Here is a 15,754-nt window from a genome sequence, read left to right as displayed (position 1 = left end):
TTAATTTTACTGCATTTTCTTATTTTATTTTATTTTATTTTACTTATATTTTTATTTGTTTTCGCTTTCGTCTTTTTACTTTCGATCCGAGTTTCGAAGTCTCAGAATTCGTGCCGTGACATCTTGGATTTTCCATACCAGCGATAATATAAAATTACGAATAAAAGAATTATTAAATAATTAATTACAAAACTTTAGAGCATAAATCCCAACAATGGGAGACTTGAAGCAGTAGGAGGAGACTATGAATCCTCCAAAAAATGGGTAGAAATCCATGGCAAGGACTTCACAGCCACAACAACTACAATCAATGGTCCTCGTCCAGCTTCATATACGAGGTGGTCTATCGAGAATCTGAATACCCACAAACAGTGGACCTTCATGCCTTCCGAGCCAAACCGTCGAAAACCCTGCATTGGGGGTCTTAAAGTACCTATTTGCTTTCAAGAAAAGAGCTGTAGAGACAAAATTGTCAATGTCTTATGTACATTGAGGACTAGGTTAACCATAGATCGGCCAAGAGCACAATGGTCGACCCTAGAGCTATGCACAACTTTATGATAGAGACGGAAGAAAAACACTTAAACATTCTCTCGTATAAAGACAGAAATGATGAAAGTTGTCAATGCGATACTTTTATCTACCTCAAGAGTTATAAAGAGAACTTCGATAAGTGAGAGACGGTAAAAGAAAAGTCTTTAATGATAAAAATTTTGTCGATTCATATAAAAACGGCATATCATCGATATAGTCTATCAACGATAGACTTTGAGACTTCGAAAAGTGTAACATCCCTAAATTGTTTCTTTGTGTGGTGCATTTGTAAATTTATTGGATAGTTCAAAATATGACAAACAATTTTGCTTCTCTTTGTTTGTGTGACATCTTTGCAAATAAAAAGTCACCGACTCTATATTACATCACATACTACAAATAAAAAAGACTATGAAAAATACATGATAGTATTTTCTCCATACTATCTTCTAGAATATTTTATTATTTTTATTATAATAGAGAATCCATATAGAATCAATATCTACAAATATAAACACCTAAAAGTATTAGGAAATTGTTATTATTACAGTAGGAGGTTGAGAAGCCCGATCAATGAAACGGATGTTGTTACATTGCATAGTTCTTTAGTTGACACAAACAATTAAAATTAAACATCTTTTTTACAAAATAAGCGGTTGGAAAAATTAGGGTTTTTTTTTTTTTTTTTTTGGCTTAGATCTCCCCATCTCTTTTTTAGTTAAATAAAAAATAAAATCATATTGACAAAGAAACTTTTTTTAAATTCAACTAAACTAAAAATGAGAGATGATCATTAAAATGGCAATGAGTGTTTTATCTTATAAGATAGCCTTCAATTTAAAAAGGTTGGCAGGAGGCAGAGATTTACCCACGTGACATGCCTAATCAAAATTTGTTAAAGGGTGTAAAAACAATAATTGTTAAATAGAACAAGAATAGAATAGTACTTGAGATGGGTAAGTTCAAATTAGAGTTAGATGGGTAAGCATTAACCTATAAATATCACTCCACAGCTCTTCCATTTTCCCATCACTTGCTTCCTTTTTCTCTCTCTCATGCTTATCACCAGGCCTTGTATCATTAAGTTTTCTTTCGCTCCCCTCATAACCTTTCATGTTTTTCTTTCCCTTCTATTTATGTTTTGTAACCATGCCTTGGCTGCTGAATTAACATTCAATATTATTAGCCTCGGTGCCAAACCCGATGGAAAGACCGATGCCTCGTCTGTGCTTCAAATTACATGGGCTAAGGCTTGTGACTCGTCTACACCGGCCACTATTTACGTTCCCAAGGGTATATTCTACGTTCGAAGTGTGAGCTTTAATGGGCCTTGTAAGAACAATGTTATTACTGTTCTCATTGATGGAACTCTTGTGGCTTCCTCGGACATTCAAGTTTTAGCTAAGACTAAATCTTGGATTGAGTTTAGTCACATAGATGGGCTTTCCATTACTGGCGATATTATTGATGGGCAAGGAACTGCGTTATGGAATTGTAAACACTCGGGGAAGAGTTGCCCCACTGGAGCCACGGTATGCAAAATTTGAGTTGGCTAGATAAAAAATAAAATTTGAAAATTTTTCTTTAGCCGAGAGTTGAAAGAAAATGAGTCCATTAATTACAATATTAATTTAAATTTGTACTAATTCTTGCTTTGGATTCTTTTGAATGGACTGAGTCTTCGAATATATGATGCACGAAACGTGAACATCAATGGATTGTCTTCAATTAACAGCCAAAAGTTAAACATTGTGGTGAGTGGGTGTCAAAAAGTGCATATGACAAGAGTGAATGTCTCGGCTGCAGACGATAGTCCAAACACTGATGGCATCCATGTGGAATAATCATCATATGTGACCATCCTATTTAGCAACGGCGACGACTGCATCTCAATCAGTCCAGGGACCTCCAACTTGTGGATGGAAAGTATTACATGTGGACCTGGACATGGAATCAGGTAGCTAGATTACGACGAACATGTTTAGAATTTTTTTTTAAGGGTTAAATAAATTTGTCGCACTAAATTTTAAAAGATAAACCTAAACGTTGAATTAAATTTGAATCATTAAAAATATATCCTAAAGTTATTTTGAAGGTGAGAAAAAAGATTTAAATTATTTTAAAATTATTTTGGATCAAAGTTGTTATTTAATATATTAGGTTGAAGTGAGAAAATTGAACCTCATGAAAAATTTGGTATTTTATTGAATGTATTTGTAGCATTGGGAGCTTGGGGATAAAGGCCGAGGAGGATGGAGTGCATAACGTTACAGTGACATTATCTACTTTCACCGGGACTCAGAATGGAGTAAGGATTAAGTCTTGGGGAAGACCAAGCCGTGGATTTGCTACAAAAGTTTGTTTTCAACACATTATTATGGATAATGTGAAAAATCCAATCATAATTGATCAAAATTACTACCCACATGAGGAAGACTGCCCTGGTCAGGTATATTTTCTCATTAATCTCACACAAGTTAATTTTTTTTTCTAATTATATTTAACCTTACATTTGAATAGAACTCAAATTTTTAATTTTATAAATAATCGATTTATTTTATCTTTGATGGCTTGAAATTTGTTTGGTTTAAAATGGGTGCTAAATTATTAGTATTATTTTTTGTTACATTAAATTACACTTATGGGTAATAAATTGCGGACTCGGTTACCCTCACATATCTTAATATGGTACGAAGTTTTTAGGTGGTAAAAAAGTTTATAGATGTCCTTGTTTATCCGTTTTCTTAGCATATTTTGATCGTTATTCTTTATTCTGATTAGGCTTCTGGAGTTAAAGTTAGCGAAGTAACATACGAAGACATCAAGGGAACTTCCGCCACTGAAATAGCAATCAATTTTGATTGTAGCCCAATAAACCATTGCACTGGATTAAGCTTGAAAGACATAAACCTAACTTACGAGAATCACATCGCTAAAGCTTCATGTAAAAATGCCGAAGGAACGACCTCTGGTGTGGTTGAACCTTCTGGTTGCCTAGCAGACGAATCTAATTTTCCGCTTAACGTGTTGGTACTAAAATTAAAGGATAATAAAAATGCTCTAGAGGGCTTATAAATTAGTTACCAATTCTACCATAAAAATCGAACAACTTTGACAAAATTTTAAACTCAATAAACTTTTTCTTATGGTATGGTATTTAGTGATTTAAAACAATTGCAGTCGTGGAGTAGGTCTAAGTGTTCCCACAAAACGAGAAAATCTCAATGAATTATTTATTCCTATAGTTGTTAAATATTATTCTAGAATAACTCTTATTCCTAGAGTCCTTTTGGTAACTATTAGTTTGCTCAACCACATCATTAACAATCTTAATAAAATCTACCCATTATTTTAGACACAGCAGTTTGTCCTTTTAAGAGTTCAGCTTAATACTGACCCATGCAAATAAATTCCACAGGAGGACAGTCCAAAAGCCACCGCCAGCCTCTATATGAATCTCACATTACGAACCAATGATCGAGACCGTATGATGTATTGTCATGTTTCCTTCTCGCTATTTTGAAAATAGTTCCTACTTATGAAAACTAGGGTAGACTTATTTATTTGCAAGTGAACTCGAACTTAAGACCCACTTTGTTGGCAATAACTTCCCTTTGAGACTTGTGGCCATCTACCCATATTTTTCTTGTTATTTTTAGGGCTTTTCTTAATCATCTGGCATTGGACAAGACTTCTCTAGAGATGAATTTGGGATTTATGGGCTCAATCTTAGGAACAAAGAAATGAACTATTAAGAAGAGGTGAACCTTTCCTTCATAAAATACTCTCTTTATTGAAATTGACAAACTCTTGATCTTCAGCTTTACGGTGATTGCAACATTTTCATAAAGGACTTAGAATTGAAACACAGTGGATTGATTGATCAAATTTGAATTTCAAATGTCGGTTTTGGGATCCCCCCCCCCCCCCCCCCCCAAAAAAAAAAAGAGTTTAATCCTAAAATTTTCCTCTCATTTTTGGATAATAAGGTATAAGTCTCGGCTCTTAGTGTTCATAGCAAGGAGGGTGAAATCATAGTGAACTGAGGGATAGAACGTTCAAATGGAAAAAAGTTTCAGTCACCGAAGTATGGGGTAAGTTTGGTTAACCCCATGATTTTGTGCCTCAATATCTCTTTCTTAGTAATATGTTAATTGCTGAAGTTGGTACCGACGTGTTCAAGTTCGAGATATCTTGAAGTTTGGTGAAGGAACCAATTTCAATCGAGGCCTAGAATGTGCTGAACGAGGGTGATATCAGACTATCTAAGCCTTCCCCACACGCATGTCCGAATGGTTCACAAGGTAGAAGATGATCGTGTGGTTAGTTCAGTTGAACTAACAATTAATGGTTGATCTAAACCCCATCCTTTAAACTCTTTAATGTTTTTGTTCAATTTTAACCAAAGGAGGATTGTAAATTGTGGGTTCAACATCCTAGACATGTATATGTCTATCCTAACAACCTGATCACAAAATACCAAACATGTCCAAGTCAATTCATATCAGGATGGTATATATGTATGTTGTTTTTAAAACTTTTTACTGATTTCTCTCTCTTTTCTTTTTTACATGAATTAGGACCTAATTATGATATTTGTAGTGATTTAAGCTTGAGGAATGGGTAAAACCGAGCATGTAAATAGTCAATTCGATTTTTTTTTTTTTAAACATTACTGGTAGGAATTGACTTGGGCATGTTTGATATTTTGTGATCAGATTGTTAGGATAGAAATATACATGTCTAGGAAGTTGAATCACAATTTAGGATCCTCCTTTGGTCGAATTAGCGTGATAGGACAAACCAACTATTATTCATGTCTTTATTGAACTGAGCTGCTCAATTCATGTCTTAACGTTTATTTCTACACTCCAAAACAACGGGTAAGACTTGATCAACACGTATAAACAAGGTCTTAACAAAAAACTTAAGGCTATGTACCAGAAAACTCTACCTTAATTCTTCCAGCCATAGCGAGTAAAATTGTTCTATCATGGCTCGAGGGCGAAAGCTAGTCCAACTTTAGCACTCATATCAACCGCTTGGATGTCTACATCTGCAGATACGGTGAAGAATGATTTTGGACGACACTCGTGCTGGATAAGAGCACTGGCCTTGCCAAAGTTGTTCACTCGAGCCTTCACCGTGGTCAGTGGATCAAGTGAATGCTGGGTGCCAACAGTGATGGTACTTTAAAAAAAGCAGGGTAGCTTCCATAAAGTCTTTGTGATATCATTTTGTCACAAAATCCCACTTTTGGACCCGGGGGGTGTTTTGTAATTGAACCATCGAGGTCGGTGCACATGAGAATGTGTACTCAAGTTATTTGGCTTCATTGGAAGCTGTTATAGCTGGCCACTTGTCAACATTTTCTCCTTCACAAGACTCGCATTGGATAGTGGCCGCTTTGTCTCTTTTTCACCTGCATCAAAAAGTGGCATTCGTGTTTAGATCTTTCTCTTATTGGACGAGTTGGGGTTATGTTCTTCCCTTTAGATGTCAATGGGTTGAACTTGTAAGAGTCCCGCTGACCTCTCGGTTGGAAATGAACGTTTAACTAGCGCGCCAAAAGTATTTGAATCGTTCTTGATCCTACTTAGAATTAAACAAAACAAAATGTTAAACAAACTACATTGAAGAAATATGGAGAAAGTTCTCGCAGATCTTTAATCTACTTGCTCCAACTTCTCCAATAGTTGAATCTCCACCCTAAAGTATTCATCGCTAGGAATCGAACACAAAGTCAAGGCTTGTGGTTGCTTCTTGAAAGAAAATCTGCAAGGATGGGAGAAGGAGACTTTTAGAGAGAATACTGGGGAAACGTGGGATACTTTTTGGGTCAACCCAAGGGTCTTCTCTACCGCTATTTGAGGATATTTACCAAATAATATATTTGAATATCTAACATGGTAGGATATAACATCTTTTCCCAATCATATTTAAATGTCATAAGATATTCTAATATATATTTAACTAATTTAAATCTCGCTCAAATTTCAAATATATATTTTCATTCAATTATCTATATACATGGATTATTTTAACATTTAGTATATCAAAAGCAATAAATATATTTTTCTCTGATTTGAACCCATTAACTTAAATGTATTTTTCTTTCTTTATATTTAATATATCTAATATATTAAATTGCAATTTAAACACTCCAAGTTAAATATATTTTTTCCCTTTCTTGTATTTAATGATCTGATATGTTAAATATCAATTTCAACACTTCAAATTAAATACTTTTTCTTCTTTCAAATTTTTCTTCAACTAAATCGATCCTTTTCGTGTTACTATAAGCTGGCAAAGGAACCTTATGACCGTATTGATTATAAGCTGCAATGATGTAAAACTAATTAAATATATTCCTTAATTAATCAACTTTGTTCATTAACTATAGGCCACTCCATTGTAGACCTAGAGTTGCACGCTTATATAGTGTACAACAAGTTTTGACCATTGATATAATCGTTACAAGCTATCACGAGTTGTTCGCAATGTCTTATGCCTTAAGTGCCATAACTCTCTCATGAACAATTTACTTATGATCAAACCATAAACCAAGTCCTTCCAGGGTCGGTGAGAGAGTGTGACTCCATTGTTCAAGTCCCGAAATCAGCACTTAAGGGAACTACTCGTCTACTTATTCTATATCGGAAAGAGTGAATTTCATCTCGTGAAATTATGTTCCCAGCTCCCTGTTTGGTCAAGTTCCCAAAACAGTAGATATATTAAATTTGCTATAAAAGTCATTCTCAACTCCCTTGGGATTGAGATTGAGTCGCATATGGTCAACCTGTAAAATATTAATTTTCTCAATTAATGAATTTGTGAAGCGAGATAAAAAAATTTCGTGGTCCAATCTTATACAACCTCTTTGCCGTATAAGATACACCCACTCACATGTGTCAACATGAACGATTTAAATATAATCGTTTGTAACAATTACAGACAGAGTCGTATCAATCATGTTATCAGGATAAGAGACCAAACCTTATCGACATACGATAGACCCTTTAGGTTATTCTTAAACATGATTTTCTTGTATGTCAATCACATGTTGTTTAAGATTACATCAATGATCTAGGACTTTTCATACCATGGATAATGTTAAATTTTAAATAAAATAATCAAATATATTATTAAAATTAAACAATTAATTACAAGGCTTTATGGCATGAATCTCAATACTCTCCATGTCCAAGATATTCTGACATTGTCCCCACTTTTTTGTTGGCTTTTTTTTGCCCTTTATCTCACTTTAATTAATTTCAATTAATTAATTGATGTTTTGATGATAACAAACCTACTTTTTAATTATTAACTATTTTCAGTATTTTGAACTGTCCACAGTATAAGGTCGGGAATAACGATTTCAACGACCTTTCAATTACTCAAATCAGAGCTAAAACGAAGAAATTACAATCGACACAACATACCCAACATGATGATGTGTCAGCAAAATACAAATGATGGACAAATCAAAGTATATCAAAGTATGACATTTATAATTTTTGTAGGGTAACAAATGGTGGAGTTTATTTTTTTTTCTTCTTATTATTATATTTTTAAATAAAGTTATTTTTACAAAATATAAATTTGAATCTAACCGTTACTCACATCGATTTTTATTATTATTATATTATTATATTTATAATAAATTTTGAATTTCATTTGACCGTTACTCACATAACTTTTTATTATTATTATTATATTATATTACTATTATATTAAAATTTTGAAATAAATGAATTTAGAAAATTTTCTTATTTATTTACTTTTAATCTCCACCTTTCATTATTCCTAACACAATCCAATGGTCAACATTCAATCCTACATTTTGCCACTTTTCTCCTCTATATAAACTCATCTTCCCCACATTTTAAAACACACAACTTACATACATTCTCGAATCCTCATTTGTTCAAAGTCTCCATTGTTTGTTGCTCTCTCCAAGCTTACAAGTTTATTTCTTTTCATCTTATTCTTGAGAGGGATTATTATTGTATTGTGAGGAAATAGTTGTGAGTATCCCAAATTGTAAATCTACTCTTTGAGAGAGTTGTGGTGTGTTATTATCAAACTCAAATACTTGTATCGGTTTGATCCTGCGCCGTGGAAAGGGTTGAGTTTGCTCTTGAACTCGTAAAAAGAGCGGTGTAGCGGTTTGGCTCAGATCCGTGGAAAGAGTCGAGAAAGTTCTTTATTCAAATTCCCAAGAGGCGCTTGGAGAGTGGAGTAGGTTGAGTTTGACCGAACCACTATAAAACTACGGTGTCATTTTCTCTAACTCTTTCCTATTTAATTTCAAAAGATTTATTGCATGTTCTACTTGATTATTGTTTTGACTTGAATTACTTTGTTATAGCATCTTCTACTTATTTGGAAAAAGTTTCATCATTAGAAAAATTAATCACGTTTAAACACTTTTATCTTAAAACCCTATTCACCCCCCCCCCCTTTAGGGTTGCCATACCGATCCAACATTTTTATGTTACCCTAGTTTACCTGAGTGGATTGTAGTGTCATGGTATCCAGTTATTCCGACACTTGTTCTTAGCGTGCCTTTCCTTATAAGGAATTTGAGCAGGGTCGGTCTCAGTCAAGGCTCTACCTGCTCTACCCCCTCGTCAAGTACCACTTCAGATTTTAGGGCACATAATCTATCATCATGCAATAAAATCTAAGTTATTAGGTACGGTAACCAATTATAACCTAATTAGATCATAAGACGTAGCTAACATATGCATATAATTCACATAAGGAGCGAGATCTTGCCTACTAACCTTACAACTTACACACCTTGTCAAGGCGAGGTGAGCTTCAGTCAAGTTGCAAGGTGTCACAGTCAGGCTTTTTCAAGGCGTGTTGCTTACGGTCGCGTGTCAGGTGTTCCAATGACGATGGTTGTCCAAAACGTATTGTCCACGACCTCATGCCCGTTCCAACCCCTTTACTTGCTTTCATGTTAGATTGGCATTTACTATTCTTGTTGTGTTAGTACGGGGGCATGACCTGTCCACAAAATCATGTCTACGCCCTCCATGGCTAAAATGCTCCAAAATGTACTACAGGGTGATGAAACTAGTCGTCAATTCTTCCTACGGGGTTATATGCTATAAAAGTTTAGTTGTTGCTTATTTGCTTTTAGCCTGTAACATTGTTTTCTTGCAAAAAAAAAAAAAAAAAAAAAGATTCTGCGCATTTTTTTCGCTTACATTTTCTAAAACACTTTCTTTCGAACATGACCAAGGCTCGATCAAACGTCCGAATTGTCTACGACTTACAATTTTCATACTGCGGACTTGTTCATCGGGTTAGAATAAGTGTCGCAAAATCGCTATCCCGCTCCACAAGAATGTGATTGTGATAAGTGGTATTACAGCCAAGTTGGCTCCTTGAATCGTAGTACACAAACATGTCTGCTGCAAAACAACTGGGCATGTCCCGGGCTAATCAATTGGTAGAGATCGAAGATTAGTTACTCTACGTAAGTCGTTCCTACAAGCAGGATACTTACTAGGTATATTTATAAATTCACCCCGTTTTGTTTTCTTTTTCAGTTGTTCGCAGGTTGCAGAGTCAAGGTGGAGGAGCGTTCGAGAGCTATGCAGTCAGAGAGGGGGTCGTTACGGAACTTCAGTCCTTCTTTTCATTTTGTCAGTCTTGTCTATTTCATTTTCTAGTTGTATCCAAGTCCATTTTCCCCAAATTGGAAGTCTTGTAATTTTATTTTAATGTGGAATTGCTTAACTTAATTTGATTTTAATTTTACTGCATTTTCTTATTTTATTTTATTTTATTTTACTTATATTTTTATTTGTTTTCGCTTTCGTCTTTTTACTTTCGATCCGAGTTTCGAAGTCTCAGAATTCGTGCCGTGACATCTTGGATTTTCCATACCAGCGATAATATAAAATTACGAATAAAAGAATTATTAAATAATTAATTACAAAACTTTAGAGCATAAATCCCAACAATGGGAGACTTGAAGCAGTAGGAGGAGACTATGAATCCTCCAAAAAATGGGTAGAAATCCATGGCAAGGACTTCACAGCCACAACAACTACAATCAATGGTCCTCGTCCAGCTTCATATACGAGGTGGTCTATCGAGAATCTGAATACCCACAAACAGTGGACCTTCATGCCTTCCGAGCCAAACCGTCGAAAACCCTGCATTGGGGGTCTTAAAGTACCTATTTGCTTTCAAGAAAAGAGCTGTAGAGACAAAATTGTCAATGTCTTATGTACATTGAGGACTAGGTTAACCATAGATCGGCCAAGAGCACAATGGTCGACCCTAGAGCTATGCACAACTTTATGATAGAGACGGAAGAAAAACACTTAAACATTCTCTAGTATAAAGACAGAAATGATGAAAGTTGTCAATGCGATACTTTTATCTACCTCAAGAGTTATAAAGAGAACTTCGATAAGTGAGAGACGGTAAAAGAAAAGTCTTTAATGATAAAAATTTTGTCGATTCATATAAAAACGGCATATCATCGATATAGTCTATCAACGATAGACTTTGAGACTTCGAAAAGTGTAACATCCCTAAATTGTTTCTTTGTGTGGTGCATTTGTAAATTTATTGGATAGTTCCAAATATGACAAACAATTTTGCTTCTCTTTGTTTGTGTGACATCTTTGCAAATAAAAAGTCACCGACTCTATATTACATCACATACTACAAATAAAAAAGACTATGAAAAATACATGATAGTATTTTCTCCATACTATCTTCTAGAATATTTTATTATTTTTATTATAATAGAGAATCCATATAGAATCAATATCTACAAATATAAACACCTAAAAGTATTAGGAAATTGTTATTATTACAGTAGGAGGTTGAGAAGCCCGATCAATGAAACGGATGTTGTTACATTGCATAGTTCTTTAGTTGACACAAACAATTAAAATTAAACATCTTTTTTACAAAATAAGCGGTTGGAAAAATTAGGGTTTTTTTTTTTTTTTTTTTGGCTTAGATCTCCCCATCTCTTTTTTAGTTAAATAAAAAATAAAATCATATTGACAAAGAAACTTTTTTTAAATTCAACTAAACTAAAAATGAGAGATGATCATTAAAATGGCAATGAGTGTTTTATCTTATAAGATAGCCTTCAATTTAAAAAGGTTGGCAGGAGGCAGAGATTTACCCACCTGACATGCCTAATCAAAATTTGTTAAAGGGTGTAAAAACAATAATTGTTAAATAGAACAAGAATAGAATAGTACTTGAGATGGGTAAGTTCAAATTAGAGTTAGATGGGTAAGCATTAACCTATAAATATCACTCCACAGCTCTTCCATTTTCCCATCACTTGCTTCCTTTTTCTCTCTCTCATGCTTATCACCAGGCCTTGTATCATTAAGTTTTCTTTCGCTCCCCTCATAACCTTTCATGTTTTTCTTTCCCTTCTATTTATGTTTTGTAACCATGCCTTGGCTGCTGAATTAACATTCAATATTATTAGCCTCGGTGCCAAACCCGATGGAAAGACCGATGCCTCGTCTGTGCTTCAAATTACATGGGCTAAGGCTTGTGACTCGTCTACACCGGCCACTATTTACGTTCCCAAGGGTATATTCTACGTTCGAAGTGTGAGCTTTAATGGGCCTTGTAAGAACAATGTTATTACTGTTCTCATTGATGGAACTCTTGTGGCTTCCTCGGACATTCAAGTTTTAGCTAAGACTAAATCTTGGATTGAGTTTAGTCACATAGATGGGCTTTCCATTACTGGCGATATTATTGATGGGCAAGGAACTGCGTTATGGAATTGTAAACACTCGGGGAAGAGTTGCCCCACTGGAGCCACGGTATGCAAAATTTGAGTTGGCTAGATAAAAAATAAAATTTGAAAATTTTTCTTTAGCCGAGAGTTGAAAGAAAATGAGTCCATTAATTACAATATTAATTTAAATTTGTACTAATTCTTGCTTTGGATTCTTTTGAATGGACTGAGTCTTCGAATATATGATGCACGAAACGTGAACATCAATGGATTGTCTTCAATTAACAGCCAAAAGTTAAACATTGTGGTGAGTGGGTGTCAAAAAGTGCATATGACAAGAGTGAATGTCTCGGCTGCAGACGATAGTCCAAACACTGATGGCATCCATGTGGAATAATCATCATATGTGACCATCCTATTTAGCAACGGCGACGACTGCATCTCAATCAGTCCAGGGACCTCCAACTTGTGGATGGAAAGTATTACATGTGGACCTGGACATGGAATCAGGTAGCTAGATTACGACGAACATGTTTAGAATTTTTTTTTAAGGGTTAAATAAATTTGTCGCACTAAATTTTAAAAGATAAACCTAAACGTTGAATTAAATTTGAATCATTAAAAATATATCCTAAAGTTATTTTGAAGGTGAGAAAAAAGATTTAAATTATTTTAAAATTATTTTGGATCAAAGTTGTTATTTAATATATTAGGTTGAAGTGAGAAAATTGAACCTCATGAAAAATTTGGTATTTTATTGAATGTATTTGTAGCATTGGGAGCTTGGGGATAAAGGCCGAGGAGGATGGAGTGCATAACGTTACAGTGACATTATCTACTTTCACCGGGACTCAGAATGGAGTAAGGATTAAGTCTTGGGGAAGACCAAGCCGTGGATTTGCTACAAAAGTTTGTTTTCAACACATTATTATGGATAATGTGAAAAATCCAATCATAATTGATCAAAATTACTACCCACATGAGGAAGACTGCCCTGGTCAGGTATATTTTCTCATTAATCTCACACAAGTTAATTTTTTTTTCTAATTATATTTAACCTTACATTTGAATAGAACTCAAATTTTTAATTTTATAAATAATCGATTTATTTTATCTTTGATGGCTTGAAATTTGTTTGGTTTAAAATGGGTGCTAAATTATTAGTATTATTTTTTGTTACATTAAATTACACTTATGGGTAATAAATTGCGGACTCGGTTACCCTCACATATCTTAATATGGTACGAAGTTTTTAGGTGGTAAAAAAGTTTATAGATGTCCTTGTTTATCCGTTTTCTTAGCATATTTTGATCGTTATTCTTTATTCTGATTAGGCTTCTGGAGTTAAAGTTAGCGAAGTAACATACGAAGACATCAAGGGAACTTCCGCCACTGAAATAGCAATCAATTTTGATTGTAGCCCAATAAACCATTGCACTGGATTAAGCTTGAAAGACATAAACCTAACTTACGAGAATCACATCGCTAAAGCTTCATGTAAAAATGCCGAAGGAACGACCTCTGGTGTGGTTGAACCTTCTGGTTGCCTAGCAGACGAATCTAATTTTCCGCTTAACGTGTTGGTACTAAAATTAAAGGATAATAAAAATGCTCTAGAGGGCTTATAAATTAGTTACCAATTCTACCATAAAAATCGAACAACTTTGACAAAATTTTAAACTCAATAAACTTTTTCTTATGGTATGGTATTTAGTGATTTAAAACAATTGCAGTCGTGGAGTAGGTCTAAGTGTTCCCACAAAACGAGAAAATCTCAATGAATTATTTATTCCTATAGTTGTTAAATATTATTCTAGAATAACTCTTATTCCTAGAGTCCTTTTGGTAACTATTAGTTTGCTCAACCACATCATTAACAATCTTAATAAAATCTACCCATTATTTTAGACACAGCAGTTTGTCCTTTTAAGAGTTCAGCTTAATACTGACCCATGCAAATAAATTCCACAGGAGGACAGTCCAAAAGCCACCGCCAGCCTCTATATGAATCTCACATTACGAACCAATGATCGAGACCGTATGATGTATTGTCATGTTTCCTTCTCGCTATTTTGAAAATAGTTCCTACTTATGAAAACTAGGGTAGACTTATTTATTTGCAAGTGAACTCGAACTTAAGACCCACTTTGTTGGCAATAACTTCCCTTTGAGACTTGTGGCCATCTACCCATATTTTTCTTGTTATTTTTAGGGCTTTTCTTAATCATCTGGCATTGGACAAGACTTCTCTAGAGATGAATTTGGGATTTATGGGCTCAATCTTAGGAACAAAGAAATGAACTATTAAGAAGAGGTGAACCTTTCCTTCATAAAATACTCTCTTTATTGAAATTGACAAACTCTTGATCTTCAGCTTTACGGTGATTGCAACATTTTCATAAAGGACTTAGAATTGAAACACAGTGGATTGATTGATCAAATTTGAATTTCAAATGTCGGTTTTGGGATCCCCCCCCCCCCCCCCCCCCAAAAAAAAAGAGTTTAATCCTAAAATTTTCCTCTCATTTTTGGATAATAAGGTATAAGTCTCGGCTCTTAGTGTTCATAGCAAGGAGGGTGAAATCATAGTGAACTGAGGGATAGAACGTTCAAATGGAAAAAAGTTTCAGTCACCGAAGTATGGGGTAAGTTTGGTTAACCCCATGATTTTGTGCCTCAATATCTCTTTCTTAGTAATATGTTAATTGCTGAAGTTGGTACCGACGTGTTCAAGTTCGAGATATCTTGAAGTTTGGTGAAGGAACCAATTTCAATCGAGGCCTAGAATGTGCTGAACGAGGGTGATATCAGACTATCTAAGCCTTCCCCACACGCATGTCCGAATGGTTCACAAGGTAGAAGATGATCGTGTGGTTAGTTCAGTTGAACTAACAATTAATGGTTGATCTAAACCCCATCCTTTAAACTCTTTAATGTTTTTGTTCAATTTTAACCAAAGGAGGATTGTAAATTGTGGGTTCAACATCCTAGACATGTATATGTCTATCCTAACAACCTGATCACAAAATACCAAACATGTCCAAGTCAATTCATATCAGGATGGTATATATGTATGTTGTTTTTAAAACTTTTTACTGATTTCTCTCTCTTTTCTTTTTTACATGAATTAGGACCTAATTATGATATTTGTAGTGATTTAAGCTTGAGGAATGGGTAAAACCGAGCATGTAAATAGTCAATTCGATTTTTTTTTTTTTAAACATTACTGGTAGGAATTGACTTGGGCATGTTTGATATTTTGTGATCAGATTGTTAGGATAGAAATATACATGTCTAGGAAGTTGAATCACAATTTAGGATCCTCCTTTGGTCGAATTAGCGTGATAGGACAAACCAACTATTATTCATGTCTTTATTGAACTGAGCTGCTCAATTCATGTCTTAACGTTTATTTCTACACTCCAAAACAACGGGTAAGACTTGATCAACACGTATAAACAAGGTCTTAAC

At 34.5% G+C, this 15,754-nt stretch overlaps 2 pseudogenes; both read left to right on the top strand.

Annotated features, from left to right (window-relative positions):
- The first annotated feature begins 1,670 nt into the window (after positions 1 to 1,670).
- On the top strand, positions 1,671 to 3,619 carry LOC111776370 (polygalacturonase-like; annotated as a pseudogene).
- An 8,353-nt stretch (positions 3,620 to 11,972) lies between these two features.
- Positions 11,973 to 13,921, top strand: LOC147789190 (polygalacturonase-like; annotated as a pseudogene).
- The last annotated feature ends 1,833 nt before the right edge of the window (positions 13,922 to 15,754 follow it).

Source organism: Cucurbita pepo, chromosome 15 (genome assembly GCF_057944985.1).
Source record: "Cucurbita pepo subsp. pepo isolate OVF chromosome 15, ASM5794498v1, whole genome shotgun sequence".
NCBI classification, from domain to species: Eukaryota; Viridiplantae; Streptophyta; class Magnoliopsida; order Cucurbitales; family Cucurbitaceae; genus Cucurbita; species Cucurbita pepo.
Note: the sequence above shows the minus strand (reverse complement) of the source record. Positions and strands in the feature narration are given on the sequence as shown.